General features: G+C 36.7%; 1 protein-coding gene across 3 annotated transcripts in view; it reads left to right on the top strand.

Moving 5' to 3' along the window:
• Positions 1-20,351, top strand: part of ARL15 (ARF like GTPase 15) — a 225,438-nt gene that overhangs the window by 199,698 nt on the left and 5,389 nt on the right. The window lies entirely within an intron of this gene.

Consider the following 20,351-nt stretch of genomic DNA (forward strand, 5'->3'; position numbering starts at 1 on the left):
TAGGGGAAGACAGTAAGGTTCAGCAAGGATTCTTTCTGGGGGTATTTATTTCAACTGTTAGCGATACTTCTTAGTGATTAAGCCTTGATTCAGCAAAGCTTTTGAAAAGGGACTTATTTTTAGAGATAATAGTGGTCCTGTCTACTCAAAGCCCGTCAATGTTTTAACTACTAATAGGACAGTTTAAATATTTGAAATTCAGTCTATGCTTAAAAGCCTTACTGAATATAGGAAATTTGCTTAGTGTTTTACCTGATCCTGATCTCTGCTGGTGATCCTTGGAGAAAGGAATAGGATTAGTTTGGGAGGATGTGCAAAGCAACACATGAAGTGGTACCTGGCTGAAGTAATTCAATGCTTCTCTGAGTGCTTTGTTATAGAATTTTTGCCTATCAGCCAATAAATTAGTTATACCTACCATCTTTGAATGGTTCATCATTGTGTTCTCCCAGTTCTCTTTTCTCAATACCCAACTTAAGAAAACTTTTCTCTGTTAAATATTGTCAGTCAAAGATTAAGTAGACACTTTGTTTGAATCTGGAAAGTGCTATAAAATGCTAAAAACTTTGACAAATCAGAAAATGAATGTTTGGAGCTTGGAATAAGGAAAAAATGTCCTTCATTTCTGTAGCTCAGTTTTTAAAAGATGTTTGATTTGTTCATTTGCAGCTGGTATTATTTTCATGAAGTTTCTATGGTTTTTACTGTGCAAATAATTGACATGAGCCTCCTGAACTCTTAGCTGAAAAAGATATGGTCTCACATATGAGATATGGGAGAGTTGCCATGAGAATACTCCCATCGTAAAAAGCCCAGTCCCTTCAGGTTGTCATTTCTCTCTTTTCATCCAAGAGCTTTGTATTCTCAGTTGGGAGCATTACATTCAGTCATACTGCTATTGCGTGAGTAGTTTGTAAGAAGTATAACCTGGCAGAGCTTCGCACGTGAATGATTGCAGTTGAACTTGTAGTTGCCCTCAAAGGGAGCAGGGGAGGACACAGTCTCTATGAACAATTCTTCCTTCATTGTCACAGCGTTTATGGTAGTTCCTGAGACTCAGCAGTCATTTTTGAAGTCTTTGCTTCAGAGCATCAGGGCTTTCAAAGCAGAAAATAAGCTCCTTTGAGTTTGAGGTACCTGCCTAATGATACAGAAAGCCAGTACATTTGCTTGGTAGCACAGTAGCTGTCTGGTTTTGGTCTGCTGGCTGTGTTGCACTCTATTTCTGCATCCCTCAGTAGTCCTGAGGTAGACAAGGTCTCATCCTGATTCTCCAGCAGTGGAAGGGGGAAGAGCCACCAGCTGCAGCAAACAGATTAGTAGTGCTTCCTTCTGGCTTGCAGCCCATTGCTTTAGAGTTTCTTGTTTTGTGACCCATGATATTTAGATGGTTTGTAAGCATGGACATTAAACTTCAGTTGTCAGCACCAAATTATTTTCACCTTTGAAAGGAGGAGACCACTATCATTAAAGAGCTAGGTACTTTGTAGTGTTAAATGATCACAGATCCCTGAGTTGGAACAACAACATTGTTGGCTGAGGTATGACCTTCACTTCACTCTTCTCCTGACTTGTCTCAGATGAAGAGCTTTTCCCATATGTCCTGACATTTGTGTTCAGGTCAGCTAGCAGTGCTTCAAGTCTTCATCTTTTTTTTTTAGTCTACAAATCAAATTTTCTATATTGCTTGCAGCTATTAAGGAAACACCTGTCAACAGCAGAAGATTGACTAGCAGCCTGCAAAGCTGTGGGTTTTTTCAGTTTTTGGAACCCCTTTCAAGAGTAAAAAAACACCACTGAAAGTAATTTGCAATTTATAATGGAGGTGTACAGAGCATAATGACTTTCTAGACTCTTACTTATTGCTTATCTTGATGCTGCCAGTCACCTTCCTTTTGTTCTTTAGCAGACATCACAAATACTTGGGGGAATAGTTTCCTTGTTTTCTCCCTTGCTTCATTTTTCTGGTTCTTGAGCCATCATTAGTGGTGATATTGCATTGAAATAAGCTTAGTTGTGCTGCCTTGCATATGTTCCAGAATTTTATACTGGCTCTTAAAATACTCTTCAAAGTGGTGAAACAAGACATTTTGCTTTTTCTGTACTTCAGTTCACCTACCAACAACTTGTTTTAGTGTAATACAAAAGTTTTAATGGGTTTTAATGGAACTAGTCATCATATTTTCAATTGGAGAAATAGGCAATATTTATTATATTTGTTAGGTAGTCATGGTATTGCTTTATATCGGATGCTCTCAGTGCAGTTTTGGTACTGTCATCATGAGAGGGAAACTGGTGAACCTCTTTGGTAAAGAACATGAAGAATAAAACCGAAGAAAGGCAATGCTATTTATTTGCTGTCTTTCTGTGTAAGATTTCATCTCAGTTACTCCCATATAAAATACCAGTGGGAAAGTCCCTCTGCTGACTTTAGGTGGTACCTGGGTGTTTTTCAAGAAAATGGTTTTGAAAATATCAAATCAATAAAATAACCATTGCTTTAGCACTGCAAGGTGTTAGAATGCCAGGTTTTGTTCTAAGAGGTCCTCAAGAAATGCAAAAATAATGTGCTTCTTTGATAGCACTGTAGCATTTGGTATAGTATGATGAAGCGTCATATAAGAAAAGTTAATAAAATTGGAGTAATACACTATTAAACTGAATTGTGCGTGGGTTCTCATTGAATGTCCTGAAGTTTCACTTCAGTCTGCTGCTAAAAGGCACGCACTAGCTGTCTGCCAGGAGGCATTTAAATGTTTTGAAAATAGGTTTGGCGGAGTGGCCGTAAGAAGGGTGAATTAGTTCTATGTACAGCAGGGGCAGGTTGGCCCAGCGGACTTCTGACCCAGAAGGATCCTGAGTCACTGCAATCTGTTCTGTGGGAGACTGAAGGCAGTATGACCTGGCTCTTGGACACGTTTTCAGCAGTCGTGAGAAAGCAGCTTGTGGGCTAAGTGATGCTGTGGTTCTCCATGCTATTCTTGGCCTTGTGGGCTGTGGTGCGGTAGCAGATGGTTCTTGTCCAGTTGGGTGGATTTAAAAGATCAGAACTAGGTAAGCACAGGAAAGGCAGTCAGTTGAGAAGGAGAGGGGAAGGAATGAAAAGGGATAAAAGGCCATGATTATTTTCTCCTTTTTCTTTTATGTTTTTCCTTTTCTATCTTTAAATTCTGTATAAATTTATATAAATATCTTAACAAGTAAACAGTAAGACTGTTTATGGCAGGGGAGGATGACAACAAAAACCTACCATTAATGTTTCTATGGTCAGCTTATGTTCCACCTTTCTGTTTGTATTTAATTGAAGGAAATTCAGTTGTGTTCATGAACTCTTTATCCGCAAATTTCTCAAATGTGTTAGTAGCTAAAAAGAATTTATATTAGCTTTGTAGTGTGACTGAACATAAATGGGAAAACCAGAAAAAGAGCCTGGAACTTCTTAAACACTATTGTTTTGGGTTTTTTAAACACAATCTTCAGCATTTAAATACAAGACTTTCTACAGCCATAAAATCTGGATTCTCAGGGCTTAAGTGTTTGAGGAAGTATAAAATCTGACTTAAAGGGTACTATATACTCATTTTATAATCTATCATGAAAACAGTAGTAATTTTATTTCTGAGACTTGCTATAAAATTCTTGACTAATGGGCCAGACATACTTCAAAATAGTACTTTTTGCAGCCGCTGACAGAAGTATAGATCTAGCTTGTGGCATTCATCTTCTTGACTAGACAAATTTTGTTGCAAAGAACAGCTATTTTTACCTTGTTTAGACAGACATTGATGGAGGAAGAGTTGTGTTTTGAGCGTCTTGGATAGTTTGGGATTTTAAAGTGGGAATTCTGTTTTTCCAGCAGTGTCCGCTGTGTAATTATTGTCATTGATAGCCTGCAAACATTCAATAATGTTTTGATTTCTGTAGAGAAATACAGATAAAAATCTATGCTAAGTCTAGTCTGGTTCTTTTTTTTTTTTCTTCTGTAATTAGCGATAAATACTCTACTGTCTGCAGGCTTTTTCACCACTATGCATCTGACACAAGTTGGTTGTATTGCTGCACACGTTTAAATGGCCTATTACTAGTCTGCTGCCAGCCACTAATAAAAATATATTAACCTTCTTATCAAATTTTATTATTTTTCTCATTTTCTTTTTAGACAGTTTATGGTTCCACAGGATTCTTTAATTCACAGCCATGATGCACTATTAATAGGCTTTAGTGTCTTGTCTTGGCTCTATGCCAAGCAGAAGTCTCAGCTTTCTTTTGAACAGCTATACATTTCATAAATGCATAGCACTGGGACTCTCAATGCAGCTGTAAATGCAGTGAAATGGGACAAAATTTGTTTAGCATTTTGCAGTTCTTTAAATGTAAATTTACCCATAAGAAGAAAAGAAATATTTGCCAACAAAGCATCATTTGTATAAACTTGGTCTTACTCTTATTTTAAACCCCTTGAAATTACATATTTAAACTTGGTCTGTAAGGGAAAAGAAAATAAATGCTTTATATGGTCATGTCACAGTGATATGAAAAATTTGAGAGATGTGGCTAAGAATGATTACTGTATTTACAATGTATTATTCATTATGCCAGTACTGGGAAAAAGATTAGCCCAAAATGCTAAATTTTCCATGATTCCAAATTATTGTAATGTATTGGTTCCCAGTGTTTGATCTGAAGAGAGATGGGTTGTCTTTGTCTTCAGAGAAAACCAGCCCTCTAAACCTTTTCCTGCTGCTACCTGCCTGGTGGATATTCACTTCTTTATAAGGAATTTACTGAACAGCTAGATGATAAGCACTAATAATTGCCCATGTTTTCCAGAAAGACAAGGACCTAGGCAAAACCCAGAAACATGTCAGAGTTCCTCACCAACTCACCTGTCTCATTCCCTTTCTGGGGTCAGGAATTGTGCCAGATCCAGGTGCTGTCAGAACGCATTTGAAAATGAATCTGTTTTAGGCTATTTTAGGAGACGGTTTCTATGTATAAATGTCAAGCTTCCTGAGCTTCTCCAAGGCACAGACTCAGAAAAGAACAAGTCTTAGCTGGTGTCAGTTCCTAAAAAGAACTGATGTTTTTCTTCTGGCTAGCCGTTACCTGGCTGAGCGTATTCCAGCATACTTGGGATGGGGGGAGGGGGGGGGAAGAATTGGAAAAACTTGCCTGCAAGCCAGTAGTGAAGTATTTACTTGCCTGAGTGGGACTGCTCACAATCGGAAATCATACACTTCATGAAATAACTCGCCAACTTGAGAATTGTAATCTCTACTTCAGTTTTCTGTCTGTAAAACTGGGAAGATAATACCTACTTAGCTCACAGAAATATATGACATTTCCTTCATTAATATATCTTAACATCAGATGCTATTCTTGTACAAAAGCCTTCTAGAATTCAACTGTGCTTTTTGAGAAAGAGATCTGGTGTCTCTATGGACATGGGTTATGTGTTTACAAAAAAAGAAAACAATTCCAAGATCTGAATTTTAATATTTAATATTTTACCTTCTAATTATGATATATGATTCTAAATATTTTGTTAGCCGAGTAGAAGATCCTGTAACTGGGCATGAGGATAGTAAATGTTACCATATTTTCTCTAGCCATGCTTCTAGGGAATGTCATGACAGTTTTCGGTTGGTAGTGGTCTTGTTCAACTAGCATGAATAATAAAGCGATTTGCACCTAGTAGTGGCATTTTTGAATAAGCATGAATCATAAAGACTCTGCTTACATTGAATCTTTTTCAGATTATGGTGGGTCTGAAAGACATGAAATAGTACCTTTTAATACATCATTTTTATTTGCAAAATAAAATGGTTTTTTTTAACCTCTGGGTAGTGTCCCAAAATATGGTCTTTATGAAATGAGAGCTTTCAGCTGACTTCTGAAATGAATGGGGAACGCTGGAGATAATCAAGTAGCTGCAGTGGAACATAGCATTGTCATACAGTAATGCCCTGTATCAACCTTTTGCAATTTCCAATAACAAAACTAATCTGAAACTAATATGTTCTTAAATTTCTGCTTTGAGTTCCGCATCTTTTCCGTTGTCTTGGCACGTTGCTAATAGAGCATACCTCTCATTTGCTGGCTGTTGCATCTGTTCTTCACCATTTCTTTACCTGTTCCTACCTTCATGGGGTTTCTTTTGAAATGAATTAGGGAAGAGAGATAAAAGTTTAAAAAGACGCAGCTATGTAGTCCTTGTAGCTGTTTTTACTTCCATTTCTGCTAGCCAAACTTCACTTGATTTTGATATATGCCCACAAATGCAGCACCAGTCATCATTTGTTTGTGGAGGACTTCAGTCCTGCAGCATTCACCTTTGTCCATGAGTCACATGGACGTTTCTACTGCTACAATGAGATTTGAATAGCAAATGAAGTAGGCTGGTGAGTGAACATAAAGCTCATGGTGAGTGAACATAAAGAAAATTTTTCCCCCCTTGCTCCTGCTGTCGAATCAAAGCAAAGGTTGTCCTTTACTATTGGAATCTTGAGTAAACTTTATCCTGTTTGGCTGCTGCAGCAGCTGGATATGCAGCTGTCACTGGGAGCTTGAAGGAGGGCTGCCAGCTACTCCAGTGAGACCTCTACCCTGCGCATATATTTTAGAGAAGTTTGGTAAGAAGTTTGCTATGACTTTGACTCTGAACTTAAATCAGGGAGGAAGTGACAGGACTTTATGGGAAAGCCTGAACAAAAAGCTAGGCATAACTCTGCAGCTTTGATATAGCAATGCACTGCATTCAATTTAGTTATCATAATTCACAGCAACAACCTTTTAGATCATGGGGATTTTTTTGTTTGAAAGCTGATGTCAAAACATCAATTTCTCAGTTACTGAAACAGAACAAAGCAGACTTTCCAAAACCCAGAATATAGTAAAAGTATTGAAAATAAATTGTCATGCAACTACATGTGGTGTACTTTTGCAGTACAGATAACTGAGGAGTGGAGTACTCCTAAAGATGAAGAAAAGCAGTCACACTAGTGCTGTCAAACAGTTCAGCTTCATGTGGCTGTTGAGCAAGTTTAAAAAGTACAGGTGTGACTATGCCCAGTTGGAGGTTGGCAGTAATTAGCAGCTGGCCTAACTGCTCACTTGCCATTGAAATCTGTGCCTTTGTCATTAATTCTAAATAAAGTCAATGAGTTGTTTTGGTCTGTCAACCAAGTTCTGCTCTTAGCAGTATTTTATTACATTATTAATTTGAGATTATCTTTTGTAAAGTATGTCAGGTTAGGACAGGAATAATCGAAAGTTATTGAAGAAGATTTTACTGACAAACTGTCTGCTGTACATGTTATACTGCAGATATGTGATATGGAAGGTGACTGTAACTTCAACTCCAAAACAGGTAAATTGTACCTAAATCGCTTGCCATATAAGTCTGGAAACGTAAGACAGAGATCAGTGTTCCAAAACAAATCCCATCTTTTTCCTATAAACTCTGGTTTTTAGAGTTGGAGGAAACCTCCTTATTAACATTAAATTAACACTGAGTAGTTCAAAGGGAGCAGCAGTATCTCGTGGTACAATGTAGATGGCAAACCCCTTTCTATTGCAATTAATGGCGATAGGTTTTACTTTGGAGGTTGCCATCTGGTTGATTCTCTTTGCTTTCACTTTGACTTTCCTGCTTTTGGTAGTTAGTTGTCAGTGAAGCTGTCTATTATTGGTTTTCAAAAAGTAATCTGAGGAAAGATAGTGTGTATTGGCTTGATTTGTACATGAGGAATTCGTACACATACATTGGCAGGGAATTCAAGAAGTTAGAGTGTAAATGTTTAATACAAAGATTTTCTTTTGAGCAAAAAATCACCTGCTGTCCAGTGGGACAGCTACATAAAAAACATTCAAGTATGAGCATTCTGGCTAAACGAATGACAGAAGATGTAAAGTGTTTTCTGAACTGAAAACTGTTGTGTGGGATAGCCAGAGAGCTGAGCCATCCCCAGGTGGACATGCAGGCATCCAACCCAAATATGAAAAGGAGAGTTAGCTTCCAAAATAAATTATTTGGAGTAGACATTTGTAGTAGACAAAGCCAAATATGTTTTCCCTCTTCAGCTTTTATATCAACAGGTGATGGAAGTTGCTCAGTTTATACTGAAAATGTTGGAATGTGATAGTTGAGCAGAGTTGTCACACCTGTGTTATGCTTTCCTGGTCGTCTAGACATTCCAGCCTCTGTTCGTTCCTGTGGATCTGAATCCATCACCTGTGCTTAATACTTACGTCTGTTAAAAAAAAGTAAATACTCCTCCAAATGTGTGTCATGTGCATGCTCTTCTAACTTCAAACAGGCCTTTAATTCTCTTGGGTTATGTGAAGTGTATTGGTGTCAAGATAGAAAGATTATTTTCAAGGAGCCAGGTGTTCATTCTCTAGATGATTTTTTTTATAGACCTACTCATACATCTTCTGCTATTTTAAGCTATATCAAAGTGTGGAAGTGTATATTTTTGACTATGATACTGCAAGCTTTTCAAACATATCTATGAAGGATGCTATCCAATTTGTTTTAATGACTGTTTGTATGTTCTTTGTTGCAGTATGTCTTACAACTACTAGCTCAATTTCCTTCTCTTGAAAATGAATCTTATTCAGTCTTCAAAAAGATAAATTTATTCTTTATATTTGAGACATTGATACCTCAGTTCACTCCTCTTTTCCGTACCTCAGTCATCTGTCATCTTTCCAAAGCTTCAAAACTCTCAAGAGAGTACAATGCACATCAGATGTGAGAAGAGTACTCTCTCAGTAAGATTGACCTGATCAGGAAAATTCCCTTCTTCTTTTCTTCTCCTCCCCTTTCACCCCAAATGACTCCTTCAGGAAACATCCAATGCTTCTGTAGCTCAGTGGATCAAAGTTCTGTATTGTTGGATCTTAATCACATATGAATGGCTCCAGAAGGGATCAGAGCTCTCTTTGTTCATTATAGGCTTCTAGGCCAAAATCAGTGCCAGCAGCCATAAAGGAAATCTGTAAACCTCTATTTGGTAATTCATTGAACCGTGTCACTCTAGGTTGACCTCCACTTCTTTGCACAAACTTCCTTCTACAGGAAGGTGGCCTAGATCATGGTCCTAAAATATATTAATGCTAGCAATTGTATGGAGAGGGGTTTTTGTTCTTCTTTTTGATGTCCCACTACTAATTTTTCTCCTCACAATCTCCTGCTTCTGAATATTGTCAGCGTTAAGTATAAACTAGGATTCAGAGTCTTCTAGATTTATCCACATGGGATAGAGGTGTGGTCTACATTATTGTGGTATCACTGCGTCTTGCAGTCTGTAGTGTTTCAAAAAAAATTTAAAAATCCCACAGACAAATGTTAGCTGGGAGATGTGTTGTTGCCATCTACTCTCCACTCTGATTTGTAGGAAGGATGCCTGTGGTGGGGTTAGTAGCATTCAGCCAAGCCCAGTGCACTATGGAGAGGTCTGAACAGTACCTGTTTCTAAGAACATAAAGAAATAGCTTTAAAATGTGTTTGAATAAGCAATGAGTGTTAGGATAAATAGTACTATTCCCTCACAAAGAATACTTATAAGAAGAAATCTAAAAGCTTTTTGAATTGTGCTTGTTATGTGTTTATTTCCAATATGCAGCTCATATTTTACTCTCTTTCCCTTGTCCTCACTTTTTCGTGCAGTCATTCATTCACTTGACTGTAGTGTTCAGTTTGCACAGGTGTATGATTGCAAATGAACTTGAGTCTAACTTGCAGTGGTAAAAATGTATTACGCACGAGTATGTGCCAATATCAGAGTATGAGACATAATGATAATGGCAGTTTACATATTTTATGATACAAATTGAGATGATGGTCTTGCACATGGACTCATGTAGTTGATGACTGAAGTGCAATCCTATATCTTATGCTGTTGTATTAAGCTTGAATAAATTACATAACTGGTAATAAGCTTACTGTTATCTCTAAATCTTAGTAGTGAAAGGTAGATAGAGAATGAGAAGTTGAATGTCATCTGGGGAACTTGTGCACAAACACAGGTGGTGCTCTTCATTGAGTTATATGTCTGTTACTGCCATGCTTTAAAACATCAGTGAAGAAGGAAAACAAAATGTCTTAGCTTACCACTTCTATACTGTGGATAATGAGAAGCAAATAATTGAACTGTTTGTGTTTACCCTTCATATTAGAAAATTCATTGTGCAAAGTAAATGACTGAGTTTGTTCACAGAAATCAGGCTTGGTTTATGTATGACTTGGGACTCTATAGGCTACATTAGTAGAAAAAAATAACTTTAACTTCAAATATAGTTTCATAGACTTTTTTGTCTTCATACACTGTATCCATAAATACTGACAAGACTAAAAGGGAAGAAACTTATTGCTTTAACTAATACCTATTTAAAATTCACCTATATTAGCCTTTAATTAAAAACGTAATATAGAAATTGTACTGGAAGTGTTATGGTGTTGCATGTATTTTGTATAAAATACGCAGAACTGCTCTTCCCAAGAATAGATTAAGATCCAGTCAGAGCAGCCAGTGGACTTTTTAATAGGATCCAGTTGTACTTGTTTGTAGTGCACTTGTCTTTAATCTAAATCCAGTTGGTTGCATTTATACCTTATTTTTTACTGACAGATTATGTTAATACATTATAACTCTTATCAAGGGAACAAATGAGTCATTTTTTGTTTCCTAATAGAAATGTTGCTTTGATTTTTTTTTTTTTCTGAGCACTGCCCATTTTTCACAGTGTCATGGAATCGTTTAGGTTGGAAAAGACCTTAAGATCAAGTGCACCCATTTTCAGTATACTTTTTATCAAGCACTGTCAAGTCCATATGCAGATCTGTGCTTTCTAGTTGGCAAATATCAAGATGATACACCACCAGCTGGCTGGGTATTTATTCATTTACTATGATGTCATTTCTGCTGTGATGGATTAGACATCTTTAGAAGCAGGATGTTTTATTGCTTGTAAGTAATCTAAAGCCATTTTCTGTGATTGATCTCTTCACACCTCTCTCTACTTCCCCTTCAATTCCTGTTGCACTGCCTGTGGTCTGACTGACATGGTGATGACGCTGGCCTTTCTATTAATCTGTCTACAACTGGGCTTATAAAACAGTGTGGCTGGTTGCACTGTTCACTGGATGCTGACTGAACTACTGTGCAATGTGCAAATATGTGTTTATTCAAGGTCTGAGAATTTGGCAGTTTTGTAGTAGGCAGCATATTATATATTCTGGCTTTTTTGGAGCAAGGGTATAAAACACTGTATTTGTAGTACTGATGTTCTTTAAAACTATTGTTAGTGCTTCATCCTGTAATGAGGTAATTTCTTTTTTGAGAGGACAATTGGAAATGTTCTGTTAATAAGATTTCAAATTTTAGCTGTTACCATGCAGACTTCTTTTTTGTTTATGTCACTAGAGCATCTGTGACTTATTAGCAAAATATTGTTACTACACTGATTCATTATAAACTGATAGAACCATTTTCCTGTTATGGAAGCAAACATAAAGCCTTAGTTTGCAAATTCTAGACTCTTCAGTTCCCTAGCCTCGTCTGACTGTTGGTATTTATAGGACCATGCTAAATATTCAAATCTATTTCAGTCTAATGTTAATGAAGAACATATTTTTACCTTTGCTCTTAGTTTATATATGTTCAACTGCATTATCTCCTTGCAATGTTTTCTTCTTCTTCTTTGAAATCTGGACAACTGTAAAGTTGAAAAATAAGTCCCTGAGATGGAGATTGAGGAATATTCAGTAGCCTGTTACTACTTCTGATGCCACCTGCTGCTTAAGAGACATAACAAAATAATACTACTAAATATAACTGGAAATGTCAGGTATAAAACCACAATACTTTCAGACTATAGAAAAATAGTAGCTCAGATTTGGTGACTGATTTTGGTGACTGCTTGTGACTGAAAGATGTTCTATTTGTTGTTTTATTGCTTTCATAGTGCTTTGAAGATGCACAGGCTGTGGGCAAATAATACTAGATCCTCTACCGTACATCTTGGTACAGAAATGGCAGAAGTGTTTAATCATATTAAGTCTTTCAATTACTGCCCTACAAATGACTATTTGTTCTTGATGAGTTTTTCATTCAAGTAACCCTTGACCTCATAAAATACAAAACTCATACTGAAACATACGCTATATAATGCCAGATTTTTTTCCCATTTTCATTTTATGCAGTTAACTTATATCAAGTTTAAAAATAATGCTTTAAAAGAATCAATTTCATGGTGAGTGCATCCAGTCAAACAAGTCATTTAAGCAGCATCTTACTTGTGTGTAGCAGACCGTTTTACAAGTAACTGAGAGTTTTACAAGCCTGTGTTTCAGACAGGGTAATTGGTTGTTTCTTATATGTGAATTTGGGACTTAAACTCATTATCTCCAATACACAGAGCCTTTCCTGGCCTGGTACGGAGTACTTAGTTAAGGTCATTTTAGCTGTAGTCATATTTAATAGTTCCTTATCAAGAAGTGGTAAAATGGTGCAAATTTCAAATATGTTCTCAAAAAGCTAGTGATGTACAGTATAACCTTTTAGCTTGTCAGTAGTTGTCAAGAAACTTACCATAATGTCAAGAAAACTCAACTAGTAATTGCAAATGTGCAGAATTAAGACTTACATTGAGCACCAGGACCCCAAAATGTAAAGAGGTTATTGTACCTTCATTCAACCACAATTTTGAATAGGTAGGTTACTCTGTCAGGTGAGCGGAGAGTGCTTAGAAAAATCTGTTGCATTAAGATATTTTAGTCAACTGATACTAATCCTCTCATCCTTTTAAAAAATTGTCAGCTATATATTTGCTACATACAATTTCCTTTCCAGTGAGAAGCTTACTCCAAGTGTAACTCCATGATCTGCTGATAAAAGTCTGAGTCAAATTCAGAGGTAGAGGGAGGGAGTCACTTGTGGGCTTGCAGAAACCAGGTTTCCCTTTCTGCTGGAAGCACAATACCTGCATTTGTATTTCATTGATACAATCACGAGAAACAGGACATTACCAGGTCATAATCTTCCTGCCATCAGGTGCCTTTCTTCAGAAATAATCTACCTTTGCAGTAACACTGTAAAGGCACTCCACAGTCATAGGTGTACAAAGGCAGGTCTGAATTCACTTAATCGAAGTAACAATAGCTTTATTACTGATCCTGTTTTAAGCATTGTTTCATGCATCATCTTAGAGGTAGTGACAAACTGGTTTTGCACATAGGTGTTCTTTATACCGCTGCCTACAGGACTGTGTCTAATCTGAGCTTTGTAGTTTTCCTTTTTGTATCCTGGTGCTTTATGAAGAAATTTGGAAGCTGTGGAGGTCCTTACACTAGCAAGGTCCTAGTCACAGAGCATTAAAGTATTCTGCTATATTTCTAGGTGGAGGGTCAGTAAAAATCAAAGAATGGAGATGAGTCTAGAGTTGTCAGGAATACTGGTTTAAAGCAATTGCTTGCTGTTCGGAAGCATTGGCGCTTCCAGAGGCCTGTACCTAGAAAACCAGATTTGCCTTCTCTTACCATAAGGCAAGGAGGAAATACTCAGAAACAGCTCCCATGCAAGTCTCTGGCTTTCAAACCAGAAATGGTTAATTGTGGTTAGTTCTGGGCTTCTATTGTCTCTGTGGACATCACATAACTAATAATATCCCCAACAATAGAAGTCCTGAAGGGAGGTTGAAACCATCCTGTGTTTATACACTCTGCACTGTATCTGGTACAGAACAAGTGAAATAGATGCGCCGCTGTCTGGCCTTCTGTACGTGAGGACATGCATCTCGTAGAACCATAGCTACTGCTGAATAAATGTTTTTGCTTTGTGTGCGTACTGGCTGTTGGCTTAGAATGATGTCAGCGGTCTAAATTGGGGGAACCAGCCCCAAAGCGCTTAGAATTCCTGTTCTTTGTTGTTGATACAAGAATACATATCTATACAGTGTTTTGGTGTTTTGGTGACGTGGGCATGGTATACAGATGTTACTTTTTCAAATGCTGGATTTGTATACATATTAAGGCAAATGCAGATGAATTATCACATATGCACCTGTTAACATTATAGTCTGAAGTAAACCATGCTTATCTGCAGTCTATTTAAAAAAAACCCAAACAAACTATAAAACCTCTGCAAGGCTCTGAAAGATACCTGCCTAAAGGTCATGAGTGTTGAGTTTCTATTAGTTATTTGTATTTCTTAAGCTGTTTAGCTGAAGTTATAACAAAAAACAAAACCTGAAGCTAGAGATGGATGGTGGTATAGTAAAAGGTTTTAATCAGTTCCTTGTAAAAAAAAATCTTTAAATATGCTCTTTTTTTAAAAAACAAACTATCCTAAATCTAAATTTATCTAAAATTCAATCAGTTATTTTTGGTTTATCTTAAGAATGTATTTGGGTAAGACTCGAAGCAATAGGAGCAGTAAGTTAAATGGTTAGTTGTAGTCTTGTTGTAGTCAATCTGATGTCTAATTTCTGCTTTTGATTAATTCTTTGGAATAAATTAAATAAGTCAAGATGTAGATATTAAAATATTTTACTGTGCTTTCACTGCACTCATTTTTGTACAATGTCACCTTCTCTGTTCTCGTTTAACTTGTCACTCAAGAAGGGATGCTGTTTTGCTCACTCTGGGGTTGGATATTGTGAGTTCTTGTCTTGTTTGTCCAGTCCAGCACTGATTGTATGAATCTTAATCTGAAAGCCTGTTTTTCTCCACATATATGTGCTGCTGCTGTTCTCGTGTTATCTCTTTGTCTTCCAGTTGCAGAAGTGTATGCTTATATAAACAGAATATGCTGGGTGAATGAGACATGGAAGGCATAGGTGTGTGTTTTTAGCAGCTACCCAATTCTTACTATATCTTTTGAACAAATCAACAGAATGTAACTAAAGAAATCTAATACACCATACATTTTTGCATGGTAAAGACTTGCATGAAAAGAGCAGACAGATGCTAGTAGCTCCTTGAAGCCTGTTTTTGCTTCCATCCATATTTATGCAAATCCCAGTAGTATTTCTGCACCCTCAGCAGTTTTATGACCTTGTTCTCATCCATCATATTTGTTCCAGACCCATTACAACATAACCAGATGTATCTATATAAAAGAATACTTATACATTTTAAAATTCTTCCACACTCTCCTTCTTGATAGATGATGCAATGTTTTATATTGTTCAGTAAACACCCTTCTGCATTCATCTTCCAGCTCTCTAGCTCACTCCCCTTTTTCTTGTCTCACACTTGCATTTGCCAGTACTGCATGATCTCTGTTTGGAACAGCGTGTCTATGCTGATTTGCCAGGCATTCTATTTCTTCATTCAGAACAGTTAGGGCTCTTCTTTAAAACACATTTCTTTCAGCAGTCACTTGCAATTTGAACAGTGTAGTGTCTATTGGCCACTGGAGATCACAAGGGTGGAAAAGTGCACCTATTTCACAAAGCACTGTGTAAATTATTTTGTGGAATATGTGTATAAGTGACTGTATTCCTCTTTGTAAGGACTTAAGAACCAAAAATATCGGCTAGATCCGTTACAGACCTAAGTACAAAACTCAGTTGGAAGTGTTTCGTGTAATCTTTTTAGAAAGCAAAATAATAATAATAGAAGATTTCAAAGCTGTACAAACTAGAAATACTAATTTGTAAAGCATTCACGTGAGGAGTTGTACAAAAAGACTTCTGATGGCTTTAAAATCTTCTCTAGAGAAATTGCTTACCCTGCTATCACACAAATAGAAATTCTAAAGAAGACAGACTTCTGTTTTCTCTCAGTTTTACATCAGCAGGTCTTATTTTAAAAATCAGTAAAGCAAGCAGCTCAGTTGTGTAATTCTGATTATCATAATATGTACTTAATTGATTCATTGCAAATTCTTAACATTGCCCATGGAGACTTTGGATTCAGTGGCACATAAAAGTTAGCTGACAGTGAAATATTTAGCTTCAGAGAATCAGGAATTAAGAGTATTTTTGTGTCTGGTAGTGTTGTTTAACCTCAGCAAGCATTCCTGGGAATAGCCTGGTACATAGCTTTCTACAGACCACAGCACAGTCTCTTCCAATTAACTGAGGCACTTTAATTCCCCTCCCTGTTGCATAGGAGGTATTCCATTTGGAGTTAATAAATATGAGGTACAGGTATTTTAGGAGGAGTGCTTATGAGACATAGGTGCATTACAAGGATCCCTTTAGACATGGATGAGATCACTACTATGAAGAAGCATGTGAGCAGGCACATGTGAAGTATCTTCTCAGGAGGAAATGAAGTGTCTTTGTAGGAAGAATAAACATTATGAAAGTTCTACTGACAGTTTTGCATGTTAGAGCAGCTGTTCTGGTCAGACAAGGGGTTGGTTTTAGCTCAGTGGGGTATCATATAAAGAGATCTCTAGCAAATTTTTTAAGGGACAGTATGAAAGTGTTAACTCATGTGCAACAGTGGATTGAGCTAGTTGATGTAAAATGAAGTGGCTACCGATCCATTCCACCCACTCTTACAAATCACTGTACTCAGAACAGGACTAGCAGAAAAGCGTGTGTAGGAACTCAAGAGGCTGTGCCGTTTGCAGTCCAGCATGCTAACATAAACTAGAGTAGATTTCAATTTACTTTTTAACGTCAGTAGTGGTTTAAGAAGTGGGTTCCACTCTATGGTTAGTAGGTCAACATTTGTGGTTTCTATTTAACTTGCCAGAATTTCTTTTGTTTTCTGTTTTCCATTTTTAGACGTGACTTCTTTTGCCTCTAATACCATCCCTTTCCTTACTGCAACTGTTGAAAGCTTTTTTTTGTTGCTTTTAAAGTCTTCTGTAGCCATATAAATATACTTCAAGCCTGTAATTACAGTATTCTTTTCTATGCCACCTGCAAGCATTTTTACCTTTTTAGCTGCACAGGTAATTTTCTTTAAGTTACTCATTTTATGTAGTTTCCCTATTTAAAACTTAATGCTATGTGATGTACTTTTGGCTTTTTCTCTTTTCCAAAGATACTGAATTTGTACATGCTTTGGTCACTGCTACTGGCAACTCATCTGTTGTTCATGGACTTAGCAATCAAAACTGCCTTTCTGTCCTTCATCTTCTAAACATTTGCTCCAAAAGGCAGATTTTTATGATGTCTGTAAAGGTAATCTCAGCATCACACCTCCATGAAACTTTCATAATGTGAATAAGGGGAACCCCAATCTCCCATTATTACTGCATTTCTTTTCCATACAGATTTGAGATTGATGAATTAACCATTTCTTGTGGTTAATCTATGGATTCAGTGAATTAGGTAATTTTGGTTTAATTCATACCTCCACCAGGCACCCTGTTTCAGTATTACTTGCTTAACCCTGTAAGAATTTAGGCGAGTGATGACACTGATGTGACTGTGCAGCCTTTAGTTATATATAATATACAAGTGTTGTTCCAATTTTTTCCCCAGTAAAATTGTTCAGTATAACGGCAATGGGTAAAAAATATTTCATCCGCTAAATTCTCCAAATACTGCCTGGTAATGAAAATTTTGTGTTTATTTGCAACAGATCAATCAGAGTGGGTCTGAAGCCCAATTGGTGAAATTTGGTATTAGAATTCTGTATATGAATGAACAATACTAATTTCAGTCAGCTTGTTTTCATGTTGAGTAACAGAAATGACTCTGTATTCATATAGTAAAGTATCGAATTTTTCCTATACATCTTATGTTCTTGTGTGAACTAGCTAGATGAGGTTCAGTAACAGAACACATAAAAGCTTTTGCCAGGGCCTGGTCATTCAGTTTACGTATATCAATTTAGTAATATCAGTTCCATGCTGCTATGCTAATTTACTCCAGCTGAAGTTCTGGGCACCAATTCTTTTATTGTTTCTTGACTTTTCTAGCACATAGGTTAAGCAACATTTGATAACCATATGCTTAGTGTATTGTGCCAGTAGAATTGGACTTAGACAGTGGAGTGTGAGAAGAGTGGGAGTAGATGCAAACATGTATTGTTTGGTTTTATTGACTTAAGAATGTGGCACAAATACAATGTCAGCTTCTCTATAAAACAAAGCCCTCATGTGGATTCAAGACATACAGTGAAAACCTGTAAAATAGTGGTAAAGTAGTCTTGAAATTATGTGGATTTAATTGATTGTATTTTCTTCTAAGTTTTTTTCTTAAAAATTCAGCAATACAAAAGTAAATGCTTAAAAATGCAAAGCCAGTATGTAAATGCGCATTTAATGTCTCAGACATCTGAAGCATGTTTGAGTCTTTATATTTTGCTTCAGCATCCATGAACAGGCAGAAGGAATTTCACCATTTATGCAAGAGGGAAGACAAAAGAACTTCTCTTAGGAATTTACCCCTTTTGTGCTGATGCAGTTGAAGGGAGCTGTAAAATAGTTACTGCTGATTATCTGGTTATGCAAGAAATACCTAGGTGAGGGAGTATTCAGATGATTTCAGCTGCCTTTGGATATTTTGGTTGTGAGTGTGCATCCTTGTAGGAAATTTGGTAGAGAACAAGTGTGAATGATGGTCAGGGGCCAGAAAGCAAATAGACAAACAAAAGCAGATAAAAAGCTGAGAGAATCCAGTGGAAAACTCAACTGTATAAACACTGTTGGGCATCTGATTGTGTCAATCTATTTTCATGTAGTTGTTGCATTTCTTGCATGTGAAAAAAGGTTTACCTTTTAATTGTAAAAAAACTTTCAGACTTTGCTTTTAGAACTGAGTGACATCATCTGAGTTAAAGGAGGGAGAATTTATAATAAATTGGAAAATATTTGTGTCTGCAAATTTCTCTCTGGCAGTTTCAAAGTTACAGAATGTGCTTGCAATGCTCTGGACTTCAGCAAACTCCATTGTGGTATGAAGCTTAAATGAGGAAAACCAGTAACATACCACAGAGTGTCCTTTGGGTTGTGGAAAATTAGTTCTGTGCTACTTCTAGTTTAGTTATTTATTACTTGTAAGTTAATTAGTGTTACTTTTTTGTATTTGGATTGGAGGAAAGTCATCTACCATATTTTTTTGTCTCTGTAGGTGTGAACAAAATGGCTGTTATTTACATGGATATAAGCAGTTATGCTTTTATGCCATTATCACAACTTCCCATTTGAAGAGCCATTTTAATTTCAGCATTTATCTAGGGCCTATTAATGCAGATAATCTGAGCTGTTCCTTAGTTGTGGAAAATAGTGATAGCACATTGCTGGTTTTGTTATGTTTTGATTATACATCTAGAAATAGGAAAAAAATACATTTTTATGAACGTTAAGCATCCTAATTTATCTACACAGTTTGTTTCACTAAATCAATTGATGCTGTTATATTGCTGAAATAGAAATTCTATATTGGCATCTGTAGTCAGACTGAATTATAGCTTAAAGTCATGTTTTTCTTGGCTAGAGAGTACCTTGGTAAGCAACATCATATTTGCCTACAAATGCACCATTCAGCTCTAGTCTGCTTAATGCCATCATTTCCATATGTATGTGTTTCTAGATATTCAATGCCTTTAAACCCAAGCACTCTCCTTACGATAATAATTTTTCTAATAATTTCTTCATAATCTAATAATTTCTTTTTCTAATAACTTCTTCATATAGTATAGCCGTAACTCAAGAGTCTACGTAAGACTGGGGCAGACGTCAGGAAGTTCAAGGAGCTGATGGCAGTGGTCTTCCGGTAGAGGGGGTGTGGTGGACATACCCTGGATTGTGGGTCTGAAACATCTTAAATTACTCAGCCATATTTGTCAGCTTAACACCAGCAGGCTGCTTTATCAGCTAGCTGCACTGGCACCTTGCTTTGTTATGCTTCTGTGCAGATCGTACTTCCTCCCCTTATTTGGCAGTCAAGAAGGCTGTTGCTGAAACAAGCAAAAGACCTGTCTTACTCTACTTCTGCAGTACTATAGTTGGTGACATTAATTCAGTATATTAATGGGGGTACATTCAATTTCGTGTCACTTCAGCTCTGGAGAATATGCAATATATTCCATACAGAGATTAGTATTTAGGTTCTGATCATATATAGCCATGTTAACATATTAAGATACTAATACAGCACTGAGATAGCAATGCTAAAATGTAGGTATGCTGATACTAAAAGAGTGGTTGTTGAAGTCCCATTTACTCCAACTTCTATGTTTTCTGAAAATTTTTGAGGGAAAGTGAATATCAAGTACAGTGCTTCATTTTCCAGTGTTTGCAGGTTGTTATTAATAAAATTTTGCTTTGTTGGAAATATATTTTTTAAGCTTTTACCTCTATCTTAGTTGAGGAAAAGTCTCAAACCCACCATTTTTTTCCTGATATTTGTTACTGAACACTCTGTTTGAAATTCCT

Source organism: Phaenicophaeus curvirostris, chromosome Z (assembly GCF_032191515.1).
Source record: "Phaenicophaeus curvirostris isolate KB17595 chromosome Z, BPBGC_Pcur_1.0, whole genome shotgun sequence".
Classification (NCBI taxonomy): Eukaryota; Metazoa; Chordata; class Aves; order Cuculiformes; family Cuculidae; genus Phaenicophaeus; species Phaenicophaeus curvirostris.